The sequence below is a fragment of the Typopeltis vanoorti genome, chromosome 4 (assembly GCF_054136105.1).
Source record: "Typopeltis vanoorti isolate ZY-2024b chromosome 4, IOZ_Tvanoo_1.0, whole genome shotgun sequence".
Lineage (NCBI taxonomy): Eukaryota > Metazoa > Arthropoda > Arachnida > Uropygi > Thelyphonidae > Typopeltis > Typopeltis vanoorti.
The window spans coordinates 171,115,792-171,142,099 of NC_143552.1; the positions used below are offsets into that span (position 1 = coordinate 171,115,792).

The following is a 26,308-nucleotide window of genomic DNA, read 5'->3' on the forward strand; positions in this document are numbered from 1 at the left end:
TTAGTAAAACATGATCTCCGTTTAATAAACCCATGTTGATAACCAGAAAGAAGACTGCTATTATCAACCCATTTCTGTATTCCTACTTCTCACCAATCTGCCCAGTACCTTCACCACAACTCGAGATATAGAGATTGTATTATAATTTGAAGTCACAGCTTTATCACCAACTTTATGCAGTGGAACACTGTTACTAACAAAGATAAGGAGCAATTTCATAGATGGCATATGTAAGGTGCTCATGCCAAATTACAGACTGCTGTTCAAACAAAAATTAATTTTGTATCAATAGTTGGGATTTTTCTGCATATTTCAGTTTAAGGTGCTGCAGAAAATTTGGAACCTAGTCTGCTAAGCAATCTTCTAATTCTGAAATTAAACTTGAGAACTATAGGTGTATTACACAGAAACTATTTCTAAAAGAAATTTCATCACATGAAACAAGACTAAATGAACAAAAGCATCACGGATATTACAAATAAAAGCATGTATGTTTAATAAATTTTATTATTTACATAAGATATTTTTTACAAGATAGCTCGAGCTTTTTCCAAGCTTTAAAGGCACTTAAGCTGAACACTCTTGGCTGTATAAGATTTTAAAAAACTGGGGTTTACTCTTTTCCACAGTATGAATTATCTGAGGATTTGGAGAAATTGCTGAAAATGAAAACATTTTTGAATTCAAAATTTACTAATAATGTTCTTGTATTTTCACATAACATGAATAATAGAGAATATTTTAAAGTGCAATAATCTTATGTACAGTAGTATGTTCAGTAAATTTGGGGAAAAAAACAACAACAATATATTGGAATTTTATATACGTGGTTACAAAGCCTTTCAAAGGCTTTGTAACCACGTATATAAAAATTGGTAACCACGTAAATCATTAAATATCTGTAACGATTTACAAAAAAAAAATGTACTGGCACTTAAAAAAAAAAATCAATCGTTTTGATGGTTACAAATAATTCATTATTATATTCAGACCACCATGGAATCAAAGACACTAAATGTCGACATCCCTCCATCATGCCTTAAATACATTTGCATTCTCTAAAGTTATCACATTTTCAGGCAATGCATTCTAATTATTCATCACTCTTGCACAAATCCTGCTTCTCACTTCATTTGAATAAGAAGGGTTTATTATTAATATTATTAACATTTGACCTCCATGGAGTCAGAGACTCATCATGGAAGGTACACATTACTGCACACAATGCTCATCCAACGATGCTTTAAACTGATTCAATGTGTTCTACACCCATAACACATTCAGGCAATGCATTCCATTCCACTCTCCATGCATAGAACATACTACTCACTCCTCTCCTCACACCCTCCTTATACAGTTTTCAGAGATGTCCTCTTGTTCTACCTCCCCTCCTCTTCCATTATATGAAAAATCTCTTCCATGTCAACCTGATAACACCATTCACTAGATTATATGTCCCAATCATATGATCCCTCTTCATCCTATTCATGAGGCTCTGCAACTCGTGAATAGGATTATTGTGACATGTGCACAATAATCCATATAAAGTCTGATCAAGGGCTTATACAATGGCATCATAACCACTTTATTTCTGCATATCAGGGACTTCTGCATCATAGCGTTATCCAATGTAACATCTTCATAAGTTGGGCTTTTGGCCCCTGAATTTCAGGTCCTTCTCCGACATCACTCCTAGATCTCTCGTCTCTTCTACTTCCATTTAAGTTTCCCCACAAAGTGTATACTTTGTATCCCATCATTGCTTACCAAATCTCAAAACCTTATATTTTGCAACATTGAGTGGACAGTTCCACTTAACTGCCCATTCATGCAATCTATTGAAGTCCACTTGTAAGGCCATGATATCTGCTTGAATCTGCATTGCTCTCTCCAGTTTTGCATCATCTGCAAACAGATGCACATTAAACCCATCTCAATATCATTAAGATACAAATTGAACAACAAAGGCCCCAAAACTGAGCCCTCTGTCACACCACTAGTGACCTTTCTCTTTTGGGATACTGTACCCCCCCCCCCCCATATACAATTTTCTGATGCCTAGTGGACAGCCAGTCACTGATCCAACTCAAAAATCTGTTATCCAATCACATCTGTTTTAATTTATTTAAGAGCTTGTTGTGTGGCAGTCTATCAAAAGCCTTTGAAAATCTAAGAACACCACGGTATATGCATCTCCCCTGTCCAAGGTATTTGTGAACTTGTTATAGTACATAAGTTAGTGAAACATGTTCTCTTTAACAAACCCATTCTGATAACCACAGAGAATACAGCTGTTATCAACCCATTTTTGTATCCTACTTCTCACCAACCTCTCCAGAACCTTCACAACTCCAGATATACAGACTGGCCTATAATTTGAATCTACCATCTTATCATCACTTTTATGCAGTGGAACAATTTTACCCTCCTTCCACTCTCTCAGAACTTGTGCTGTTGCAAGATTCTTATTAAGCAGGCATGCCAATGCTACTGCCAATTCTCTGGAACATTCTTTTAAGATGTGTGGTAATATCTTATCAAATCCCATTGCCTTATTGACATCAGGGTTGTTTATTTACTCAAATACCTCCTGCTCACTCACAATTAAGCCAGCCCCTCCAATGCCCTCTACACTTAAGTTCCTCATGATTCCAGTCTGATCAGGATGAAACACCCCCTTATAAATTAATCACTGAATACCTCAATGTCTTGTGCAACAGTTGCCATTCAACCACTTTCAAGTAAATGAGAGTAAAAATGTGGTGTAAGATTTGAAAGCTGAGTTGGTTAAGTATGAGGAAAGAGATGAAACAGATGCAGAGTGAAATGAAGACAATTCGAGATATGTATGGAAGAGTGAAGGAGATGAAACCAAATGATGCCAGCTTGAAAGAGGTAACGAAAGACCCATGAGTGGCGTTGTATGAGGATTGTATTATTAGAGGTGTGGTAAATAAGAATATGCACAATGTGTGTAAGTAAGCGAGCAAAAGAGTTGGTAGTAATAATAGGGACAAATGATGACTGGGTACAAGGAACATGTAAGGTTGGATATCAGGTGGTAGTTGAGAAGGATCAAAGATAATAGAGTGAGAGAAAGGTAGTCAGTATGTTGCACAGATATTATTATTATTTGACACCTCCAGGGAGTCCAAGGACTCATCGAGGGAGGAGTACCAGGTCTACAACTCCGTCTCCACCATTCAATCACAACTACACCAACGCTATCTACCGCCTACCACCACTAGTATTTCCACAGACAATCACAAACATCCATGCCCACGGCAGGATTCGAACCCGCAGCCCTTTGGCTGGAGAGCAGATACGCTATCCACATATGACAGTGATGAAATGAAACAGAGAGAAAAGATTATGAATGATATGTTAGCAGGAATGTGATGAGAAAGGAGTGCAGTTTGGTAATGTGTGGAATGCGTTTGAAGGACAAACTGAACTGTATAAGATTGATGGATTGCATTTGAATGGTTTTGGTGTGAGTCATTTGGAGACACTATTGCTGAAAGGTAGAGGAATGAGAGCAAAGAATGAATCTGATCAAGTAAGAAGCAATGTGAAAGAGCAAGAGAGTAAGGAAGGAGAGATTGAAGAGGTGGTTATGAATGAAGAAGTTGGTAGCATGAGTATAGAGAATGAGGGAACACGTGTGCAAGACAAATAGGGAAATGGGGAGGCTCAGAGTGGACAGGGAAAACACAGTGTGAGAAATGTTGATGCTCCAAGAGGGTGTGAATGTGGGGTACACAAAAAGGGAAGGGATCAAGGTCAATTGGATTTTGAGAGGATTCTAAAATGAATAGGAGAAAGGAAATGGCTCATGTTAAGTATGGAGAAGTCGTATGTAATAAGTAGTATCTGTGAAACTTGTTATAGATCCAGGAATGAACGGTTCTGTTTGTATACAAATGCTAGAAGTATGAAACAAGGCAAATGAAATGGTTGCATTTATTAAGTCTGTTCACCAAAAAATTGTTGGAATAAGTGAAACACTTTATGAGGATGTTATTCTGACAGGAATGCAGATGGGAAGGTATGGTGTATTTCGTGAAGAAATGGGAAAATGGAGGCGGGGGACTGCTACTGATGATAGAGAAAGGGTTATGCCTATAGAGGGTAGAGATGCCCAAGGGAAATAGTACCAGTGGTTTTGAGGCAGTATAGTGTAAGATAGAGATGAATAGAATGAAATACTTAGTTGAATATTGTTATAGACCTGGTAATGGTAATCGTTATAGATGTGGTAATGTGGTAGTAACCATGAAATATATAATTAAATTAGCCAAGCAAATAAGAAAAGGTTGATCATTATGGGTCATTTTAATTATGGCAGTATAGACTGGGATGATGAGATAGCAACTGGAAGTAAAGAAAATGAGTTTCTAGAGTTTTTGAGGGACAACTACCTCAAGCAGTATGACGAAGATTTGGGAGCTTGGATTTGAGCATCTCACTGGATGATGTTATTATAAATGAGGTTTCAAATGACAAAGAAGGGATTACCTGAGTTTTACAACAGTGTAAGGACATCCCAGAGTCTTTGACTCCATGAGGTCTCAGATAATAATAATCTGTGAGAAAGAGTACATGTGGAACTACAAGATGGGTGATTATGAGGATCTCAGCAGACAGCTTGCAGGTGTAGAATGGAATGAGGAGTTATCTGGAAAATAGATCAATGCTGCTTGGGTGATATTCAAGAACTATCTAGTAGAACCAATGCATATATACATATATATATATATATATATATATATATATATATATATATATATATGAAAGGTCAGAGAGTTAAATAAGGTATGTATAAAGTGGATGAATAAAAAGATTAAGCATATATTACAGAAAAAAAGGCTTATGGAGGCAGCATAAGAGGAGTGGTAATAATCAGCTCCATGTGAATTACTAAAAACACATAAGGAGAGTGATTTGTTTTAGAAGGATAGCAAAAGTGAAGTAGGATTGGCAGTTAGCTAACAAAGCCAAAAGGAATGCTAGGGAGTTCTTTCAATATTATTATTATTACCACCCCAAGACCTCATGGAGTCAAAGACTCATCTCGGAGGTCTTTTTATCACACACACACACACACAGCTCATCATACTGTGTTTTAAACACATTCAAACTCTTTGCAGACGCCACATGCTCAGGCAAGGCATTCCAATCATTCACAACTCTGCACGAAAAAAAACCTATCTGCCTGCCTCTCAACTCCCCTACTCACACCCTATTTATACAGTTTCCAGGGGAAGATCAAGGCAGAACCAGGGATTGACATCTGGTTCTCCCCTGATCTCCCACTATTCGCTGTAAAACTTCTCCAGCATTGATCCTATAACAACCCCTTACCAACTTGTAGGTCTCTGTCATATCTCCCCCTCTTCCTCCTGTCCACTGGACTCTGCAAATTACATCTTCTCAATCTTTCCTCATACTCAACATTCCAGAGGACAGAAACTACCTTAGTCAGTCTCCTTTGGACTCTTTCCAACATCTCTTCATCCTTCTGAAAACCCAGTGACCAAATCTGGGCACAATAGTCCATGTGTGGCTAATCAAAGCCCTATACAACGGAACAAGAATATCCCTACTTCTACACGTCAGTGTCCTCCTCATCATTCCCAGAAGTCTTTGTGTTGTCTTCACAATTTTGGCGATGTGTCCCGTAAATTTTAGATCTTTATCCACTATCACCCCCAGATCTCTTATTTCCTCTACTTCCAACAATATATTCTCACCAAGCATAAATTCTGCATCCCATCTTTGTTTTCCAAATTTTAAAACCTTACATTTTGCAACATTGAATTCACATCCCCATTTCCGTGCCCAATCACTCAATCTATTCAAGTCTTCTTGAAAGGCCACAACATCTTCACTACACATCATGGTTCGTCGCAACTTTGCATCATCTGCGAATAACTGAATATCTCCATCCAAATCTTCACCTATATCATTAATATACAACTTAAACAGTAATGGACCTAAAACAGATCCCTGAGGCACTCCACTAGTGACTTTCCTTTTCCTATATATCGCTCCCCCATACACAACTTGTTGATACCTATCAGATAGCCAGTCTCCAATCCAATGCACCAATCTAATATCCAACTCCAACTGCTCTAGTTTGACTGTCATCCTATCATGAGGTACTCTATCAAAAGCCTTTGCGAAATCCAAGTATATTACTGTGTATACTTTTCCTCTGTCCAAGGAACAGTCACTTTATTGTAATAAGTAAATAGATGACTAAAACATGACCTCCCTTTAGCAAATCCATGCTGTCCATCAAAGATAATATCATTGTTATCAACCCAACTCTGGATCCTAGTTCTCACAAGCTTCTCGAACAACTTAACCACAATACCTGACACACAGATAGGCCCATAGTTTGATGCTTGAGTTTGATCACCTCCTTTATGAAGTGGCACAATCTTGCCCTCCTTCCACTCCTTAGGAACTTGAACGAGTGCAAGACTCATATTAAAAAAAATATGTCAAAGCAGGTGTCAACTCCCTGGCACATTCTTTCAGACTATGTGGTGATATATTATCAAGTCCCACAGCCTTATTTACATCTAGTTTACTCAACTCCCCATACACCTCTTGCTCACCTACTATCAGTCTCTCCTTCCCATCATCAGCTGCTCTCAATCCCTCCATGAAGTCACATTCACAAGATTGAAAGATCTTTATGAACTGCTCATTAAGTATCTCCACAACACATTCTGCATCAGCTGTCTTTATACCATTTTCTGCAATCAATATCATCCTTCCATAATTATTCTTTCTTTTGCTGGCTACATATCAAATGAATTCCTTACTATTCTTTTTGGCTTCATTAGCCAACTGCTGTTCATACCTCTCTTTAGCTACCCTCACCAACCAAGTCACCCTCCTTGCTTGGTCTTTGTAGACCTCATGGAATTGGTTATTTCCACTTCTTTTATGCTGCCTCCATAATGCCCTTTTTCTCTGTATCACATGCTTAATCTCTTTATTCATCCATCTCACACCTACCTTATTTAACCTTCTCACCCATGGTATACATTTAGACATTGCATCTACTAAATATTTTTTGAAAATCCCCCAAGCTGCATTGATTTCTTTTCCAGCTAACTCCTCATTCTACGCTACACCCGCAAGCTGTCTCCTGAGCTCTTCATAATCACTACCCCCTTGTAGTTCCATATATACCCTTTTCTCACAGAGGTCCTCACACTGCTGCCAACCACCCAGGTAATCACCTCATGCAGCCAGCCGAAAAAAAAGAATGATTATGGAAGGATGATAATGACCGGAGAAAGTATAAGAACAACTGCTGCAGAGGATATGGTTGAGATATTCAATGAGCAGTCATATAGATTGTTCATTATTATGAATGTGACATTATGGACAGTCTGTGAGAGCAGTCAATGATGAAGAGGAGAGACAGACTGTGAGTGAGCAAGTAGTATATGAGGAATTGAGTAAACTTGATGTTAATAAGGCTGTGGGAGTTGATAGCACATCACCACATATTTTGAAGGAATGTGCCAGGCAGTTGGCATCTGCCTTGACATATTTGTTTAATATGAGTCTTGTACTGAGTCAAGTTTGAAAAGAGTGGAAGAAATGCAAGCTTGTACCACTTCATAAGGGAGGTGATAGAACTCAAGCATCAAATTATAGTCCTTTCTGTGTGTCAGTGCCAAAATTGGTTTGACAAGTGTGGTATTATCTTTGATGGACAGCATGGGTTTGCTACAGAAGGTCATGTTTTAGTAATCTACTTACTTATTACAATAAAGTGATGGCTTCATTGCACAAAGGAGATGAATACACATTAGTATACAGTAATACCCCGACTTATGTGAATCCAGAGTTATGCGGTTTCTTATATGTACGTATTCCTGTCCCACTTCACGCCTCAGCACCGGCTGCATTTGCCAGTGTCACACATGCTGTGAACAAGCACTGACGTGTTTCACACGGTTTCCATTCACACATGATTTTTATAGTCTACAAACCTTGCGATTGTTTAATGTTATGTTCTTGATAAAAATTTTATCACATAAAAAATAATAATTTCATCGAAAAGAAGCAAGTCCGATTCTTCTATAGCTAGCAAGAAAAGAAAAACATTGACTTTGGAAACAAAACTCAACATTCTTAAGGATTTTGAAGGCAGAATGAAAGTTTGTGAGGTAGCAAAGAAGTTGGATCTACAGGAATCCATAGTAAGAACAATCATAAAAGATAAAAAAGAATTCTTTCTTTTGGAGGACATAGATTCTAATGAGGAACGAATTGTAGCCATAAGGCAAGGAATAAAAAAATCATTGGCTTGCTATGAAGAAATTTTGCACGACAAGAAAAAGACATTATAATTGTACATGTTTTTGGTCATAAAGTATTACAAAATAAAGACTTATTGTTACGTAGACCATATACTTATAACGTACTTAAGCTCTTACAAATTGCCTACTGGTTTCGCTAGTAACTGACTAGCTTTCTCAAGGCTTGCATAGTACAAAAAAAGGTAAATGCAAAAAAGGTTTAAAAATACAAAGAACCGTTAGTACCTGTTAGGTAGCTAGGGTGACACGTTCGCGTGACATAACTACTCAGCATCATGAACACGAGTTACATGCAAACGCGTAATATGATTATTTGCGTACTGTAGCTCTGTTGAACTGAGGGAGTTAATTAGATTTTTCCAGGTATCGTTCAGAATGGCCCCTTGATTTCTGTTTAGGTTACTTCCCGCACAACTGCCGCTTCTTTAAATACTCTATGTCTGTAATCCTCGTCTACGTAGGGCATGGAGCTGTTATTCCAGTCTATAGTGTGGTTTGAAGTTGAAAAGTGATGTGCCAATCCTGAGATGATCGTTCTGTTGTGATTAACATCACCTACATGTTCTTTCTGTCTTATTTCCAGGCTTCTCTAAGTCTGTCCAATGTAGGAAAGACCGCACATGCATGGAATATTATACACACCTGGATATTTATAAAATGGCACACTGTCTTTAGGAGATATTAGGACCTGTCTTATGCTATTTGTTGGTTTAAATACAACCCTGATGTTATGTGTCTTTAACAATCTTGCAATTTTTGTGGAAGTTGAACCTATAAAGGGAATGATTGCTGTTGAGATTTGCTGGGCGACTGTTCTTTCTTGTTGGTTATCTCTGTATAGAAATTTGTTGATGATGTGTCTAGGATAACCATTTTGTGATAGAGTTGTAGCTATTTGAGACAGTTCTGTTTGAACTTCTTCCTTGTCAGAGATAAATTTTCTAGCTCAATTTCTTAGCATGTAGATGATGCTAAAAAACATAAAAATTACACAAACAGACATAATGGCCAGCCTAGATGTAGTGTCCTTGTTCACGAATGTACCAGTAGAAGTAATGAACATTATCAAAGATCTCTTTCCTGCAGATATCACAAAGAAGATGTTCAAGCATTGCCTACAATCAAATTTTTTCAAAGTTAACAACAAGATATACACACAATTAGAAGGCCTAGCCATGGGCAGCCCTCTGTCGCCACCATGTGCAGACCGTTTCATGGAGAAATTTGAAGATGAAATATTCACCAGCATTACTCCTAAACTTTCTATATCGTGGAGATATGTGGATGACATCTTCATCATATGGAAAGACAACTTAGAAAGCCTACATATGTTTGTTAACAGAATCAATGCACTCCACAATAAAATAAAATTTACTCTAGAAGTAGAAAATAACGAACAGCTAAACTTCTTGGACTTACTAGTAAAAAGACAAGGAAACAGTATCAAACTGTCGATTTACAAAAAACCAACGGACACTGGAAGATATCTCCATTACTCTTCTAACGATCATAGGTCACAGAAACACAGCATCATCCACATGCTAAGAAATCGAGCTAGAAAATTTATCTCTGACGAGGAAGAAGTTCAAACAGAACTGTCTCAAATAGCTACAACTCTATCACAAAATGGTTATCCTAGACACATCATCAACAAACTTCTATACAAAGATAACCAACAAGAAAGAACAGTTGCCCAGCAAATCTCAAAAGCAGTCATTACCTTTATAGGTTCAACTTCCACAAAAATTGCAAGATTGTTAAAGACACATAACATCAGGGTTGTATTTAAACCAGCAAATAGCATAAGACAGGTCCTAAGATCTCCTAAAGACAGTGTGCCATTTTATAAATATCCAGGTGTGCATAACATTCCATGCACGTGCAGTCTTTCCTACATTGGACAGACTTCGAGAAGCCTGGAAATAAGACAGAAAGAACATGTAGGTGATGTTAATCACAACAGAATGATCACCTCAGGATTGGCACATCACTTTTCAACTTCGAACCACACTATAGACTGGAATAACAGCTCCATGCCCTACGTAGACGAGGATTACAGACATCGAGTATTTAAAGAAGCGGCAGTTGTAATGGGAAGTAACCTAAACAGAAATCAAGGGGCCATTCTGAATGATACCTGGAAAAATCTAATTAACTCCCTCAGTTCAACAGAGCTACAGTACGCAAATAATCATATTACGCGTTTGCATGTAATGCATGTTCATGATGCTGAGTAGTTATGTCACACGAACGTGTCACCCTAGCTACCTAACAGGTACTAACAGTTCTTTGTGTTTTTAAACCTTTTTTGCATTTACCTTTTTTTTGTACTATGCAAGCCTTGAGAAAGCTAGTCAGTTACTAGCAAAACCGGTAGGCAATTTGTAAGAGCTTAAGTACGTTATAAATATATGGCCTATGTAACAATAAGTCTTTATTTTGAAAAAGACATTATGCCATCAGACGAATCGATTAGATTTTATGAAACCATCAACATCGAAATAACTCTTTTTTATGTACGAAAAACTACAATTATGATTATATTTCTTAAAAAATATAGGTGTTTTTGTAAACCTTTGGTCCCAATTAACTAATATTTTGTATGCTTGTATATATAAATTACATGCAAAATTATACCCCGAGTTACTTGAATTCGACTTATGCGCTTTTTGTTGGTCCCACCTACCGCGTAACTTTGGGGTTTTACTGTACTTAGATTTTGTAAAGGCTTTTGATAGATTACCACATCATACCTCGATAGTCAAACTAGAGTGGATGGGGTTGGATATTAGACTAATGCATTGGATTAGAGATTAGCTATCTGATAGGTACGCCTAGCTGAATATGGGAGAGCAATATCCTGAAAGAAGAACGTCACTAGTGGTGTGTCTCAGGGGTTTGTTTTTGGGCCATTGCTATTTAAACTGGATGCTAATGGTACTGGGGAAGATTTGGATGGAAATATTCCTTTGTTTGCAGATAATGTAAATTTGGGATGAAGTATGAGGAGTATTTCAGATGTGGCCTTACAAGAAAACTTGAATGAATTGATCTAACAGATAAGTTTAGGCGTTGATGGTTATTCATGACTTATTTTTCACGGTATTAACAACACCACAAACACTTTTATCAACAAAGACGTTTTATTAACGCTAATATTTCGCTGATTTTCAACTCAGCATCATTAGAGCACAACACACATGTAAACGCAACAGTGAGTGAGTGAAACAATATAATTGCAAAAGACAAAAGATCTAAAGTCCTATTTCTGGCGCCCTCTAACGAAAAAAAAAACAGCAGTTATCCAGGAGTTTTTCCTTAGGATAACCGTCTCCCAAATTTTTGGCAAATTAATGCAACCATATTTGTTAAGGTTGGGAGAATTCTCCAAAGCCATTGCTGACTCAAAAAATAATCTTTCAGATCTATAATGACTCCTAAATAGCAAATTCGTTTTCCTCCATCTAATCCTGTGGGAAGGAGTGTCCAAAGCGTGGTCTGCCAGTCCCAACTTGCCATAGTAATAGTGGCGAATGTATCTTTCATGTTCTTCCAGGCGGATGTTCACTGATCTTCCTGTTTGCCCATAATACGCCAAGTCACAGTCACATGGAACTTCATACACTCCTGGGTGTGCTAAAGGCTGAAGTTTATCCTTTGGCGAGCGGATCAGAGTTGCCTCAAACCTCATGTCAAGCTGGCATGAGGTTTGAGGCAAATCAGCGAAATATTAGCATTAATAAAAACATCTTTGTTGATAAAAGTGTTTGTGGTGTTGTTAATACCGTGAAAAATAAGTCTTGAATGAATTGAGTGAATGGGCGAGGGAATTAAGATACCAGTTCAATGTTGCGAAATGTAAGGTTTTTGAAATTTGGGAAACAAAGATGGAATGTAGAATTTGCTCTTGGTGCAGATATATTGTTGGAGGTGGAGGAAATAAGAGATCTTGGGATGATAGTGGATAGGGATCTGAAATTTACGGGATACATTGCCAAAATTGTGAGGGCAACACAACAAATTCTGGGAATGATGCAGAGGACACTGACTTGTGGAAGTAAGGAGATTCTTGTTCCATTGTATAAGGCTCTGATTTTGCCATAAATAAACTACTGTGCATAGATTTGGTCAACTAGCTTTTAAAAGGAGAGTGAGATGTTAAAAAGGATCCAGAGGCTATTGACTAAGGTAGTTTCTGATCTCTGAATTTTGAATATGAGGAATGGTTGAGAAGATGAAATTTACAGTCCACTCTATAGGAGGAAGAGGGGTAATATGACAGAGACTTAGAGGTTAGTAAGGAGTAGTTATCGGATTAATGTTGAAGTCATCCCTGGAAGCTGTATAAAAAGGGTGTGAACAAGGGACTGAGAAGCAGGTTTTATGCCTGTAGAGTTGTGAATGATTGGAATGTCCTGTCTGAGAGTGGGGTGTCTACAGAGAATTCGAATGCGTTTAAGGCAAGGTATTATTATCGCAGGACCCCATGGAGTCAAAGACTCATCTAGGAGATCCTTTTTTCATACAAACAGGTCATTATACCGTGCCTTAAACACACTGAAATTCTCTGAAGACACCACACTCTCAGGCAAGGCATTCCACTCATTTACAACTCTGCATGAAAAAAACCAGCTTCTCACTCCCCTGCTCAGACCCTCCTGATACGCCTTCCAGGGATGACCTCTTGTTTTCCCTCGATCTCCCACTATTTTCTGTAAAACCACTCCAACACTGATCCTATAACAAACCCTTACTAATTTGTAGGTCTCTATCATATCACCTCTCTTCCTTCTATCCACAAGACTGTAAATTGCATCTTCTTAACCTTTTTTTTTTGACATTCCAGAGATCAGAAGCTACCTAAGTCAGTTGCCTCTGGACCTTTTCCAACATCTCTTCATCCTTTTGAAAACCAGGTGACCGAATTTGTTCACAGTAGTCCATGTGTGGCCTAATCAAAGCCTTATACAATGGAACAAGAATCTCCTTACTTCTACAAGTTTGTGTCTTTGCATAGTCCTCAAAATTTTTGCAATGTGTCCCCTAAATTTCAGATCCTTATCCACTATCACCCCCTCTTATTTTCTCCACCTTCAACAATATATTCTCACCAAGCACAAATTCTACATTGCATCTTTGTTTCCCAAATTTTAAAACCATACATTTTACAACATTGAACTTGCATCCCCATTCCCATTCATTCAATTTATTCAAGTCCTTGTAAGGCCAAATCTTCTTCTCTACTCTTCATAGTTCGTCTCAACTTTGCATCATCTGCAAACAACTGAATATCTCCATCCAAATCTTCCCTAATATCTTTAACTTATATGTTAGTGATAATGGTCCTAAAACAGGCCCCCTGAGGCATACCACTAGTGACTTTCCTCTTCTGGGATATTGCTCCCCATACACAACTTGCTGACACCTATCAGATAGCCAGTCTCTGATCCAATGCACTAACTAATATTCAGTTAGTTAGTGCCCCATTCCTTCTAGTTTAACAATCAACTTATCATGCGGTAATCTATCAAACTACTACTGTATAAAGGGATACTACTGTGTATCCCTTTCCCCTGTCCAAGAAAGATGTCACCTTATTGTAATAATAAAGTATAATGAGCTGTCTGTGTGACAAAGGGAACTCTTAGATGAGTCTTTGACTCCACAAGGCTTTAGGATAATAATAATAAACTGAAAAAAAAATCTTTAATCTAGACCACAGTGCAAATGTACTGTAGGTGGGAATCCAAGAAAAACTAATATCACTATCGTATTTCCCATCTCCCATCCTTTTGTATACACTAGACTCTGTAGATTGCATTTCTCTAACTTCCTATGAAGAAATATGAATATTCAATATGGATTCAACATTGTAGCGAATTTTTCAAAGACTGAAATATGTCTTCATCCTTTTCTAAAAAAGTTTACCAAATCTGTGCACATTAGTCCATAGGTGGCCTAATCAAAGCATTAGACAATGGAACCATAATATCCTTATGAGCATCACTGCCAGAATTCCTTTTACTCTCCTCATAATTTTAGCACTAGGTACTATAAATTTGAGGTTCCTATAATTTATCTTGCATCAGATGTATTATTTAATTCCTCCACCACTTCCAATATATTCCCCTCATTTGTATATTCTGTATCCTATCCTCATTTTTAAATTTTAAAACCTTACATTTTGCAATAATGAACTGGTAATCACACTCCATGTCCACACAGTCTATTCAAGTAGTCTTTTAAAGGCACTTCTGCTCTACTCCTCATTCATAACTTTTAATCATTTGCTAACAAATAAAAAATATTATTAATATTCATTATAGTATTCATTATAATTATTATAAAAATCATTCAATATCATTAGCATCAGATTCTTCTCTCCTCTCCAGTCTATCCTTCCTAAAAATACTGTACTAAAATTACTCTACACTCAGTACCAGCATCTTCTGAGAGCCAATCCTCACTAATGCCAATTATCAAAAGCCCCAACATATTCACAAATGGCAGAAAACTCAACCTACCCCTAGTTTTTGATACTCCTTTCATTACTGAACATACATAATAAGTTACCTCCATGCCTTTTTCCGTAAACTCTCTCCTGTGTAGTGTGAATGATCCAGAGAGACAATTTTCAGATTTCTGTTCATATCTAGTACTCTTTATACAGACATCCTTGCACATAGTTAATAAGTACACATCTCTATCAGTACCTGTTCATGGTGGATGGCACCTCTCAGTGATGGTACTGGCACTTTTAATTCTTCCCTTTATCTTTGTTTTTCTTCCCTTATTATTCATTCTACTTCTGTTGAGCAGACCACTATCACTGAGATCTAGTGCCTTGTCACTGTATTTGCATACAATGTAACCCACAGGCAAACTTTGTATTTTTGCACTACTTTGGCTTCTTCTGAATTGAGCAAGATGGACAGTCGTGGTTGTCCCAGACAGGATTGATCAACTACTGGGTTTGCCTGCAAGGGTTCACAGTGTTGCAGTGAGTCTCCAACCCCATGGTCCGGGAAGAGGACCCAAACTTGCTGTGGTGCTGGTATAGGATCTGGGGTAACCCTGGTGTTCCAATTCTGAGTACATTTATTTCTTTCCAGATAGCAGGCATTCATTTGTGGCTCTGTGGTGGGCAGGGAGCTCTGGCACTGCACTGTACACTCATACACTGCTTATCAAAAATTAATAAAAAAGAAAACGTGGTGTAACTAGTTAGTTTAAAGGCAATAGCAGAAAAATTGCATTCCTCTCCAAATGAAAGCCATGCCTTCTGGTCACTTTTTGAGTTCACTGGATGCAATCACTGCTCACCTACACTTCCACCTCTCTCTCTCTCTCTCTCTCTCTCATCTTCATGGCAACATTGTAACTTCATCCAAAGATAAAGCTGACTTCTTGGCATCACTCTGTTCCTCAAACACCTGCATAGATGACCAAGGGAAATCACCTCCTACCACACCAGAATCCAAAAACTGTATGCCTCCTGTAGTTTATCAATAAAAAGACACCAGGAAATTAGTAAATAACTTGGTCACTAAAATGTCTAGTCTTGATGGCATCTCTCCAATTGTTCTCAAACACTGTACTTCAGAGCTAACATCTGTTCTGCATCGTTTCTATAGTTTATTATATATATCTGGTACTTATCCCAATGCATGGAAGCAGTCTCATATCCATTCTGTTTCAAAAAAAAAAAAAAAATTGTGATAGAAATCTACTGTCAAACTACCGATCAATTGCCATCACCTCTCTCCTATCCAAAGTAATGAAGAAATTTATCAATGGCTAACTCTTAAACTAGCCTCTTAGCCTAAATTGCCACCACTGGACCTGTGTCATGGAAAGGTTTTGAGAAACTTGTTTATCGCCCTTGACATTTACAAAGCTTTTAACCATGTGTGGAATTGAGGTCTACTAAACCAAATGCCATTCTTTGTTCTCCATGACACCCTCTGTAATTGAGTAGATAACTTTCTCTCTGGTCATTCTCTGTAAGTCATGGTAGATGGCTCCCTCTCATCAAGCTTCACCACCAATGCTGGAGTGCCTCAAGGTTCTATCACCTTCTCTCTTTCTGCTGTACATAACTGACCTATTCTCCATCACCACTATCCATAGCTTTGCAGATGGTACTACTATCCATTCATTCCACTCACATTTGACAAACCCTCAGTGCACAGATATCCCCAGCATCAAGATCCTCTACAACTAGTGCCTTAAACACTAATCTACATACTATCCTTCAATGGAGTTCAGATCTCTCTCTCTCTGCTTGGACTAACGTTTTCCTCCACTCTTTCCTTGCATAAACACATCACATTAATAGCTTCTTCAGCATCCAAGAAAGTTGGCATTCTCTTTCATTCAAGAGTCCAATTTACACTCAACCAACTCTTAACTATATTCAAATTACCAAATTTGTCCATGTTTAAAATACTGCTCACATGTTTTGGGATGGCGCACATAAAATCCTTGGCACTTAGGGTTATAGATGATTCCTCTCTTACACATTCACTTCAACTTCTATCTCACCAGTGCAGTGTTTCAGCACTGTGTCTATTCTATAGGTGTTGCCACGGTCACTGCTCTAGTGAATTGGTAACGATCATTCCACCACTTTGTTACACCTGTTGAAACAAGAGCAGCAGCTGCACAGCATCCTTTTACTGTGCAACTGCAAACACATCAAACCTACTTCCCCTCATCCTCTTTCATTCTATTCACCTGTGTGTTCTGAAATAATTTTTCTCATGACGTTTCTCATGACAAACAACTATATCTTGAAATTCTTCAAACCATTCTCTCTCAGTTCTCACCTGCATCCCCCCCACACACACTGCAATGATGTGCTTATAGTTCCTTGACCTCTTGCATATGGGATCAATATATATATCATCATCAAATTCCTGCCATGTACCCTCAAGGGGTGTACAGGATATGACAGTACTACATGAAAAAATTACATCATTACTAACTTCCTATCTACAATTTTCCTCCAAATCAGTCTGTCACTTGTCAAGACTCCAACATTATCAGATCTTATATTTCTATCGTCTAAGGCACTTTGTACCATATCAATCCACCTATATCTTGGTCTTCCTCTGGGTCGTTTTCCTGCCAACCTGGCAGAGAACACTTGTTTTGCTAATCTTTCCTCTCCCATTCTATTTAAGTGACCATACCACCTGAGATTAGCTCTGCTAACGCATTCCTGGATGCTGACAATGTCAAGTTCTTTCCTAATATCCTCATTTTTAATATGATATTGCCATTGATGCCATCTGTTCACGCCTCTAATCTTTCTCAGGACTCTCATATCTGCGGTCTCTAGTCTTTGGTCAAGTGTTTTACTTCTGACCCAGCTCTCAGATCCATAAGTTAAAACTGGCTAATTTAGTGTTCCGACTAATTTCTTTCTTATTCCATATGAATTTATTCAATTGACTTCCCACCATACCAGCTTTGATGATTCTGTTGTCTATTTCTATATTTAATTTACCATCTTCAGTAAAAATCGTGCCTAAGTAGCTGAAATGTTTTACTTGTTCCACAGGTTCTCCATTCACAACACAGTTGACATTTTCAATGATTCTGCCTATTTTCATTGTCTTTGTCTTTTTATTGCTGACCTTCATACCATATCTATTACAACAGCTATTCAATTTAGTCAGAGAATCTTGCAGACTTGTAGCGGATTTATTTAGAAGTATAACATCATCCGCATAAAGCAAAGAGCTGACATTAACATCTCCAATTTTGATATCAGGTTTAATACCACATTCCTTCATAATGTGATCCATATAGATAATGAATAACAGAGGGGGTAATGTACATCCTTGTCTCACACCAAATTTAACATTAAACCATCTTCCTGTACTTCCTTCAATTCTAACTGCTGACTTACAACTCAAATAAAGACTAAGTATTGCTTGATATAATGCCCCATTGACACCATATAACTGCAGCATATTGAATAGCTTCTCTCTTGGCACCTTGTCATATGCCTTTTCCAAATCGACAAAACATAAATACAGATCTTTGTTGTATTCCCATGCTTTCTCAACTATTTGTCGTAAAGTGAAGATCTGATCCTGACAGCCTCTATTTGGCCTGAATCCAGCTTGTTCTTCACCAAGCTTTTCTTCCACAATTCTTCTCAACCGTTTCTCAAGTATACTTGCATAGATATTGCCAGGAACACTCAGTAGGGAAATACCTCTGTAATTCTCACATTTAGTTTTATTTCCCTTTTTATATATGGGTACTATGAGAGCTCTACTCCAATCATCGGAAATTCGTCCCTCTGTCCAGGCTTTCTGAACTATGCAGTGCAGCCACTGTAAGACTTTTATACCACCATACTTCAGCATTTCTGGTCGAATATCATCTACTCCTGCTGCCTTTCCACATTTCAAGCCTTTGATGGCTTTTTCTACTTCAAGTATGGATACGTATTTCTGACTGCATGCCTGGTCAGTGTTTTTTATCACTGTGCTGTCATCACTGCTTGTTTCATTTAGCAGTTTTTCAAAGTAATTACTCCATACTTCAAGGATATCTTTTTCTCCTGTTTTCATGTCACCTATATCTTGAAATTCTTCAAACCATTCTATCTCAGTTCTCACCTGCATCCCACACACACACACACTGCAATGATGTGCTTATAGTTCCTTGACCTCTTGCATATGGGATCAATATATATATATATATATATATATATATATGAGGGTGGTCTGAAAAGTTCTCAGCCTAACAATAAAAAAACAAATTTATAATTTCAAAATTACTTTTATTTTTCAACATAATCTCCCTTAAGACTAATACATTTATTCACGCAATGTTCCAGTGGCATTATCCCATCCCTGTAGTGGCTCTCAGTAAGATCTGAAAAATAGTTTTAGTTTTGGGAAAACATAGAAGTCACAGGGAGCTAAATCTGGGGAATAGGGCGGATGTTCCCACAATTCAGAGTGCAGACTGTTTAATTTTCCAATTGCCAAAACATTTTTGTGGGCAGGTGCACTGTCCTGTGAAAGATGATTTTTTTCTTCTGCAAACTGGGTTTTTTCTCACAATTTTTTTTTGTCTAGTCTGGTTAAAAGATCAGAATAATATTCCCTGGTTACTGTTTTACCCTTTAAGATAATTAATAAACAAAATGCCTTTATCACCCCAAAACACTGATGCCATGACCTTTCCTGCTGATGGAACCGACTTTGTCTTCTTTGTCGCCGAACAACCGGCGTCTGTCCACTGTTTTGACTGCTGTTTGGATTCTTGTGTGTTATGGTGAATCCAAGTCTCATCAATAATAAATCGGCACACAAAATCAGTTTTGTTCTTGTTAAAATGCTCCAAGCACTGTTCAGAGATTTTCATGCAAGTACGTTTTTGATATGTTGCGAGTATGTGCGGCACCCATCTTGTGCAAAGCTTTTTCATATGCAATTCTTCATGCAAAATATATCCTACACATTCTTTTCAAATGCCTATAGTCTCAGCAATCTCACGCACTCTAACTCGCAGGTCATCCAATATGTTATCATGCACTTGGTCAATGATTTTTTGATGATGTTAACACTTTTTTGGTGATGTTACACTTTTTGGATGTCCTTCACATGGATCATTTCATGGCTGGTACAGCCATGTTCAAACTCGGCAGCCCATTTCTTATTTGTCGAAAACGAAGGAGAAGAGTTCCCATTAACTTTTATGAATTTCGAATGAATTTCTTTTGTTGTTAAATCTTCTTTTACGAAGAATTTTATAACCGCACGATACTCAATTTTATCCATTTCAAGGGATACAGACAACACTTTTGCTTCAGAAAGCTGTATAAAACAAACTACAGGTAACCCTTGTGTAATGCGGATGTTAGGTTTCATAGAAATGCTGTGATATGTAAATCGCATTATGTGAGACTCAGATCACATAGAAAATGTAGGGTTATGCTCCGAAATCGTTTTTTTTTTTTTTTAAATTATGTAAACAACAACGACATATCCAACAAAAAATATTTTTATTTAATTCAGGTATTTCATGCAAGTTAAAAAAACAAACTATGAAACAAAATACATAGTGTAAACTTATAAAAATATAATTTTTTTTATTTTCAATTTTTTAATTTCAATATAAAGACTTTTCTCAAACAAAAAGTAAATAGGCGTGAATATTTTTTTAGCATCCAGAAACTTCAAAACTGTCACGATTGTCATGCTTCAAAGACAGCTTGATCTGAGAATTATCTGATTACGCAATTACTATATTACACTTCACAAGATATTCTTGTTTTGCTTAAGCATGGTCAAACAAAAGTATATGCATGAAATATCAGAAAACAAGCAATTTATAGACAATAAAATAAATAAATAAATAAATAAAAAGATACTAGTAGTGGGCAGTAGATAGTATTGGTGTACATGATGATGGTAGTTAATGTTCCCTGTAGTTGGTAAATTAAGTGGTGGAGATGGAGAGCTGTAGAGTAGGCGGCCTCCCTTGATGAGTCTTTGGACTCCTTGGAGGTGTCGCATAACAATAATAATAATAAATTGTAAGTAAACTTCATTGCTTATAATGCATAAAATGCTTTAGGCAAAATAAAATGAAGTGCATAATTTAACCATCATCACTGTCGTCGAAACGAACATTCTGTTACTGTTCTTTATTTACGAGTGGCCAGACGTCGTCATCATCACTTGAAATCTCTTGGACATCATTTGTATAATTCTCATTGCATACTTCAGCTGGTTAAAATATCAAGAAGTCGGTTATAAGACCTTGATTACCACTATGCTGCAAATTTTTATTAAGTTAATAATATGGAGCTAAACAAATATCAAATTGTCTCATGAATTTTCCGGATGCTCCATTGAGAGATCATTATCTGTAAAATAACTTCCTAACTTTCTTGCTAAGTCCAATCCTTCTGCTAATTTCGTTAAACTGAATTCTATAATGGATTCATCACAATCAGAATCTTCGGCAGAACTTTCCCCACCATTTGGTTCAACGTCATATGTTAATTGGACCGGTTCCTTCTAATTTAAATCTATTTCCTCATCAATTAATTCACTAATTTCGTTTTCAATCATATCGCAAAAGCCCTCTAAGTGGCCATAATGATTAAAATAAAATTTTTACATAAAAAAGCATTACATATTGTATGTAACTCACCAGAAAATAAAGTGCTCAGCTTGAGATTAACTCACTTATGATTTTTAATGCACTTTCCTGGCAGAAAATGACAACTTTCAACAATAAACACTTTATACAGTAAATAATTGGGTTACAGGAAAATTCATCGAAAGACAATTCGTCGAAAATCCTTTTTGAGAGTTCTTTCAAAACCGCCTCTGCAACTTTTATACATGCTTTGTTGCTTTTGAAATGGTGGCCTCTGGTTTCTTGAGCTGAGGAAACAGCCAGAAATTGCACGGTGCGAGATCAGGACTGTATGGAGGGTGTGGTAGGATATCTGTGTTGTTCTTCTGCAAAACGTCCACTACACAACCAGCAACATGTGGCCTTGCTTTATCGTGGCACAATAAGAAGCCATTCTTCAGTAATGGACGCTTCCTTTTGACGTGCTTGATGATAATCGCTGCTGTGTTGATCATTGTCTCTGTGATGGACGTTGAAGGTCTTCCCTCACGTTCAAGATCTTCCACATTTTGCCTCCCTTCCTTAAAAGTTTTATGCCAGCAAAAAACACTTGCCCTCGACATTGCTTCATCATGGAAAGCTTTGCATATCATGTTAAAAGTGTCTGATGCCGATTTTTGCAAACACACACAAAATTTAATCGCATAACGCTGTTCCAAGGACGCTTCCATTTCAACGACTGGTCTCGCCTCGCAGGCGTGCCAAAACAAGCTTGCGTTTAGTCATGTGACACTGGCACATCAGCCCGTTTACACCATCTATCAACCTCTTTTGTTAATACAGACAGCAACATTTCTTTATTCCACAGAAATTAATATTGTGATGAGTGGTTTCGTCACAGTAAAATTATTCTTATTACTTACTGAACAGCCCACGTACATATACACACATATACATATACATATATATATATATATATATTAATGTTCATTATTTACTCGGCAGAACTGTATGTAAAAAAAAGGAAAGTAAATGACTATACTGAGAATGACAAGTTTAATATTAAGATACAACTAGTTTCATTGAATATATCAACTTCTTCAGGTATCACAGGCAAAGAATTAAATAAAAAATAACAGAGACATGATAAAATACATTAACAGATCTAGTATAAAACACAACACAAGTACATTTACATTTTAAAAAGGAATGAATGTGTGCTTGAGTTCCAACGAAGTTGACTACGTGCGAGAGCTGGCATGAGTGCACCAGTATTGGATAGTGGCAATGTGTGCATCAGAGATATTATAGCTAAGGATATTGTTAATATGAGATGAATCAAGCGATATTTCTCTAGATTCGATTATTTTTCTTTCAAGTTCATCATAGCACACATGGATATTAGAAGTAAGTGGCCAGTCTTTTTCTAGACCACCTCAACAATTTTCATCAGAAAATCAATTTCACTTGTGAACTTGAATCCAACGACTGTCTCCCCTTTCTGGACTTAAAACTTATGAGATGCACTAAAAATATCAAAATCTCAATTTTTAGGAAACCCACTCATACAGACAGATACCTTCATGCTTCTTCCCATCAGTACCCTCCACAAACATCAACGCTGGCACATTGAGCCAGATTGTTACTTACAGATGAAACAGAAATTGATTACGAATTGAATTTTCTCAAAAGGTCTTTTGTTAACAATGGATTCTCCTTTAAGAAGATTAATAAATTTCTCTCTGTCTGCCGCTCAACTGCTGCTGAAGATTCTTCTCACCAAGAGCTTTTATTTCATTACCATACATCAGCTCTCTCTCTCCCCAAAACTTGCTAAAATGCTCCAGAAATTCAACATTAGAACTTGCTTTACTACGTTTCCTAAACTTCGTTCCATACTCAGTAGACCTAAAATGAAACATCTCCCTACCCAGTATCCAGGAGTCTACAAGATTCTGTGTGATTGTGACAGACCATACTACGTCCAGACAGCTAAATCCATCCTTTTACGCATGGAAGAACATAAAAGAGACATTTCCTACAACAGAACCAGAGCCAGTGCTCTCTCCAGTCATGTTCTCTTCTCTATCAACTCAGATGCCAACACCTCGTAGACTGACCACTAACTTCTAATATCCATGTGTGCTATGATGAACTTGAAAGAAAAATAACTGAATCTAGAGAAATATCGCTTGATTCATCTCACATTAACAATAGCCTTAGCTATAATATCTCTGATGCACACGTTGCCACTATCCAATACTGGCACACTCACGCCAGCTCTCGCACGTAGTCAACTTCGTTGGAACTCAACACACATTCCTCTTTTAAATGTACTTATGTTTTATACTAGATCTGTTAATGTATTTTATCATGTCTCTGTTATTTTTTATTTAATTCTTTGCCTGTGATACCTGAAGAAGTTGATATATTCAAAAAAACTAGTTGGATCTTAATATTAAACTTGTCATTCTCGGTATAGTCATTTAATTTCCTTTTACACACACACACACACACACACACACACACACACACACACACACACATGGATGAATGATCATTAACTCGGTTAACATACATATTTTTTAAAAGATTTGAATGACTAGAACCAAGATTTAAGTTAAAAGGTTTTAATATTAAAACACTACTAGTTTCGGCTTGTACGCCTTCATTAGGTGACATTATAAAAGAAAAAAAAAGAAAAAAACACTAAAACACTGAAGCTTAAATAAACTATGAACATTATAGAGAGTCTCTATACATAATTGTCATTAAAACATTGTGGTTGTATTTAAAGCTGTTCTTTCGTTTTTGTTGCATTGTTGGGAAAGTACGTGCTAGTAGCATCTCATGAACGCCAGTACATGATTACAGCTGAATGACTATCTGGGAGGTTATAGCTCAAGTTATTATTTAGATGAACAGGATTGAAGATGATTTCCCTAGATTTTACGATTTTTCTCTCTAGTTCATCATTGCAATGGAAGATGTTAGTAGATTTTTCCCAGAAGACTTTGTGACTTTGGCTTTCATCATTAGGGTTAGCCAAGAAAAGGATATGACTTGATAATACACTGGCTCGCTGTCTCTTGTAAGTAATGTCCCTCGTGTGTTCTTCTATACGCAATTCAACAGATTTGTCTGTCTGCCCAAAATAAGGAATATCACAATCACACAATATTTTATATACACCAGGGTATTTTAGATGATGATGACAGGGTTATATATATCCTCAAGGGCTCACTTTAGTGAGTACGGGCATGTCAAACCCGAGGTACTAGATGCTGGACCATGCCTTACTTCATGTAATATATATCTGTTATATTATTCTGTAGACTGGTCCCTCCTCTTCTTTCTTTGCTTCTTTCTTTCTCCTCTCCTTGCTCCTTCTCCCTGATGCTATTAGAGTATTCGAGGGCTAGGGGTGAGTCTTTCCTATCTTGCTGTCATTTCGTCTTATGCAGCCACCGAAGGAGACAAGCTAGCCTCAATAAGTGCCGGTCCCAAGCCCGGATAAATGGCAAGGGTTGATGTCAGGAAGGGCATCCGGTCGTAAAACTTCACTTCCAGGTCTCGCTATGATATGTGTCAAAGAGAAAATGATATAAGGACTAGGGTGTACCCCTTAAGTGACGCGCAGACACATCGCCCTACAGCTGCGAGAAGTGGACGAGAGCTACCGCATCAAGGGCGGGTGCGGTTAAAGAAGCTAGCCCAGCAGGTGGAGAGGATGTTGTGAGTGGGAACACTGAATGTTGGAAGAATGACTGGAAGGGGAAGAGAGGTGGCAGACATGATGAGGAAGAGGAAGTTGGACATTTTGTGTGTGCAGGAGACAAGGTGGAAGAGGGGAAAGGCAAAGGAACTGGGAGATGGATATAAATTGTTCTACTCTGGAGCAAATAACAAGGGAAGCAATGGTGTAGGAATTGTGGTGTGTGGCAGAATGAAGGGTGAAGTACTGGAAGTGGGGAGAAGGAACAACAGGATCATGCAAATGAAATTGGGTCTTGGAGAAGAGCGGGTGGTGGTATTATGTGTATATGCCTCACAAGTTGGTTGTACAGCAGAGGGGAAAGATGAGTTCTGGAACATGTTAGATGAAGAAATGAGGGAATTGGAAGAAAATGAGATGGTGATTGTCGGAGGAGACTTGAACGGACACATAAGAAGACAGAATAGAGACTGTGAAAGGGTTCACGGTGGCCACGGAGTGGGAATGATGAACCAGGAGAGAGAGAGAGAGAGGGGGGTTGTGGACTTTGCAGTAGCGTTTGATCTGGCAATTGTGAACTCGTTTTTCTACAAGAGGGAAGAACATTTGATAACATTTAGGAGTGGTAACAACAGTTCACAAATTGACTACATTTTGACTAGAAGAAAACATCTTAAGGTTGTGACAAATTGTAAAGTAATTCCAACAGATCAAGTAGCACAGCAACACTGACTGCTGTGCGCAGACTTTAAAATAAGATCAAAGATAAGAACCTCTGGATGCCATGGGATGAAGTCAATTAAGTGGTTTCACTTAAAAGAGGAAAGTGTGAGGAATCGTTTTAGGGAGAGTGTTAGAGAGGATTTCGGATGGACTGGAAAGTGTACAAGATTGGTGGAAACATAATTCAAAAGTAATCCTGAGCTGTGCAATTGAGGTGCTTGGTGAGACATCTGGAAAGATTAGAGAGCAGAAAGAGGGTTGGTGGTGGAATAATAATGTACAAGTGACAGTGACAGCTAAGAGGAAGGCAAAGCAGAAGTGGAATGAGTCAAGAGTGGAAGAGGATAGAGAGGTGTACAGAGAGAAAAAGCAAAAAGCCAAGAGAGTTGTGGCACAGGCGAAG

The 26,308-nt window shown here is 37.7% G+C and overlaps 1 protein-coding gene across 1 annotated transcript in view; it reads right to left on the minus strand.

Moving 5' to 3' along the window:
* Nucleotides 1-622: 622 nt before the first annotated feature.
* Nucleotides 623-26,308, minus strand: part of LOC150107843 (protein phosphatase PP2A 55 kDa regulatory subunit-like) — a 282,326-nt gene continuing 256,640 nt past the window's right edge. The window contains exon 8 of the mRNA XM_090391589.1: nucleotides 623-659. The gene's annotated coding sequence lies outside the window, so the exon portion shown is untranslated. The remainder of the gene's footprint in view (nucleotides 660-26,308) is intronic.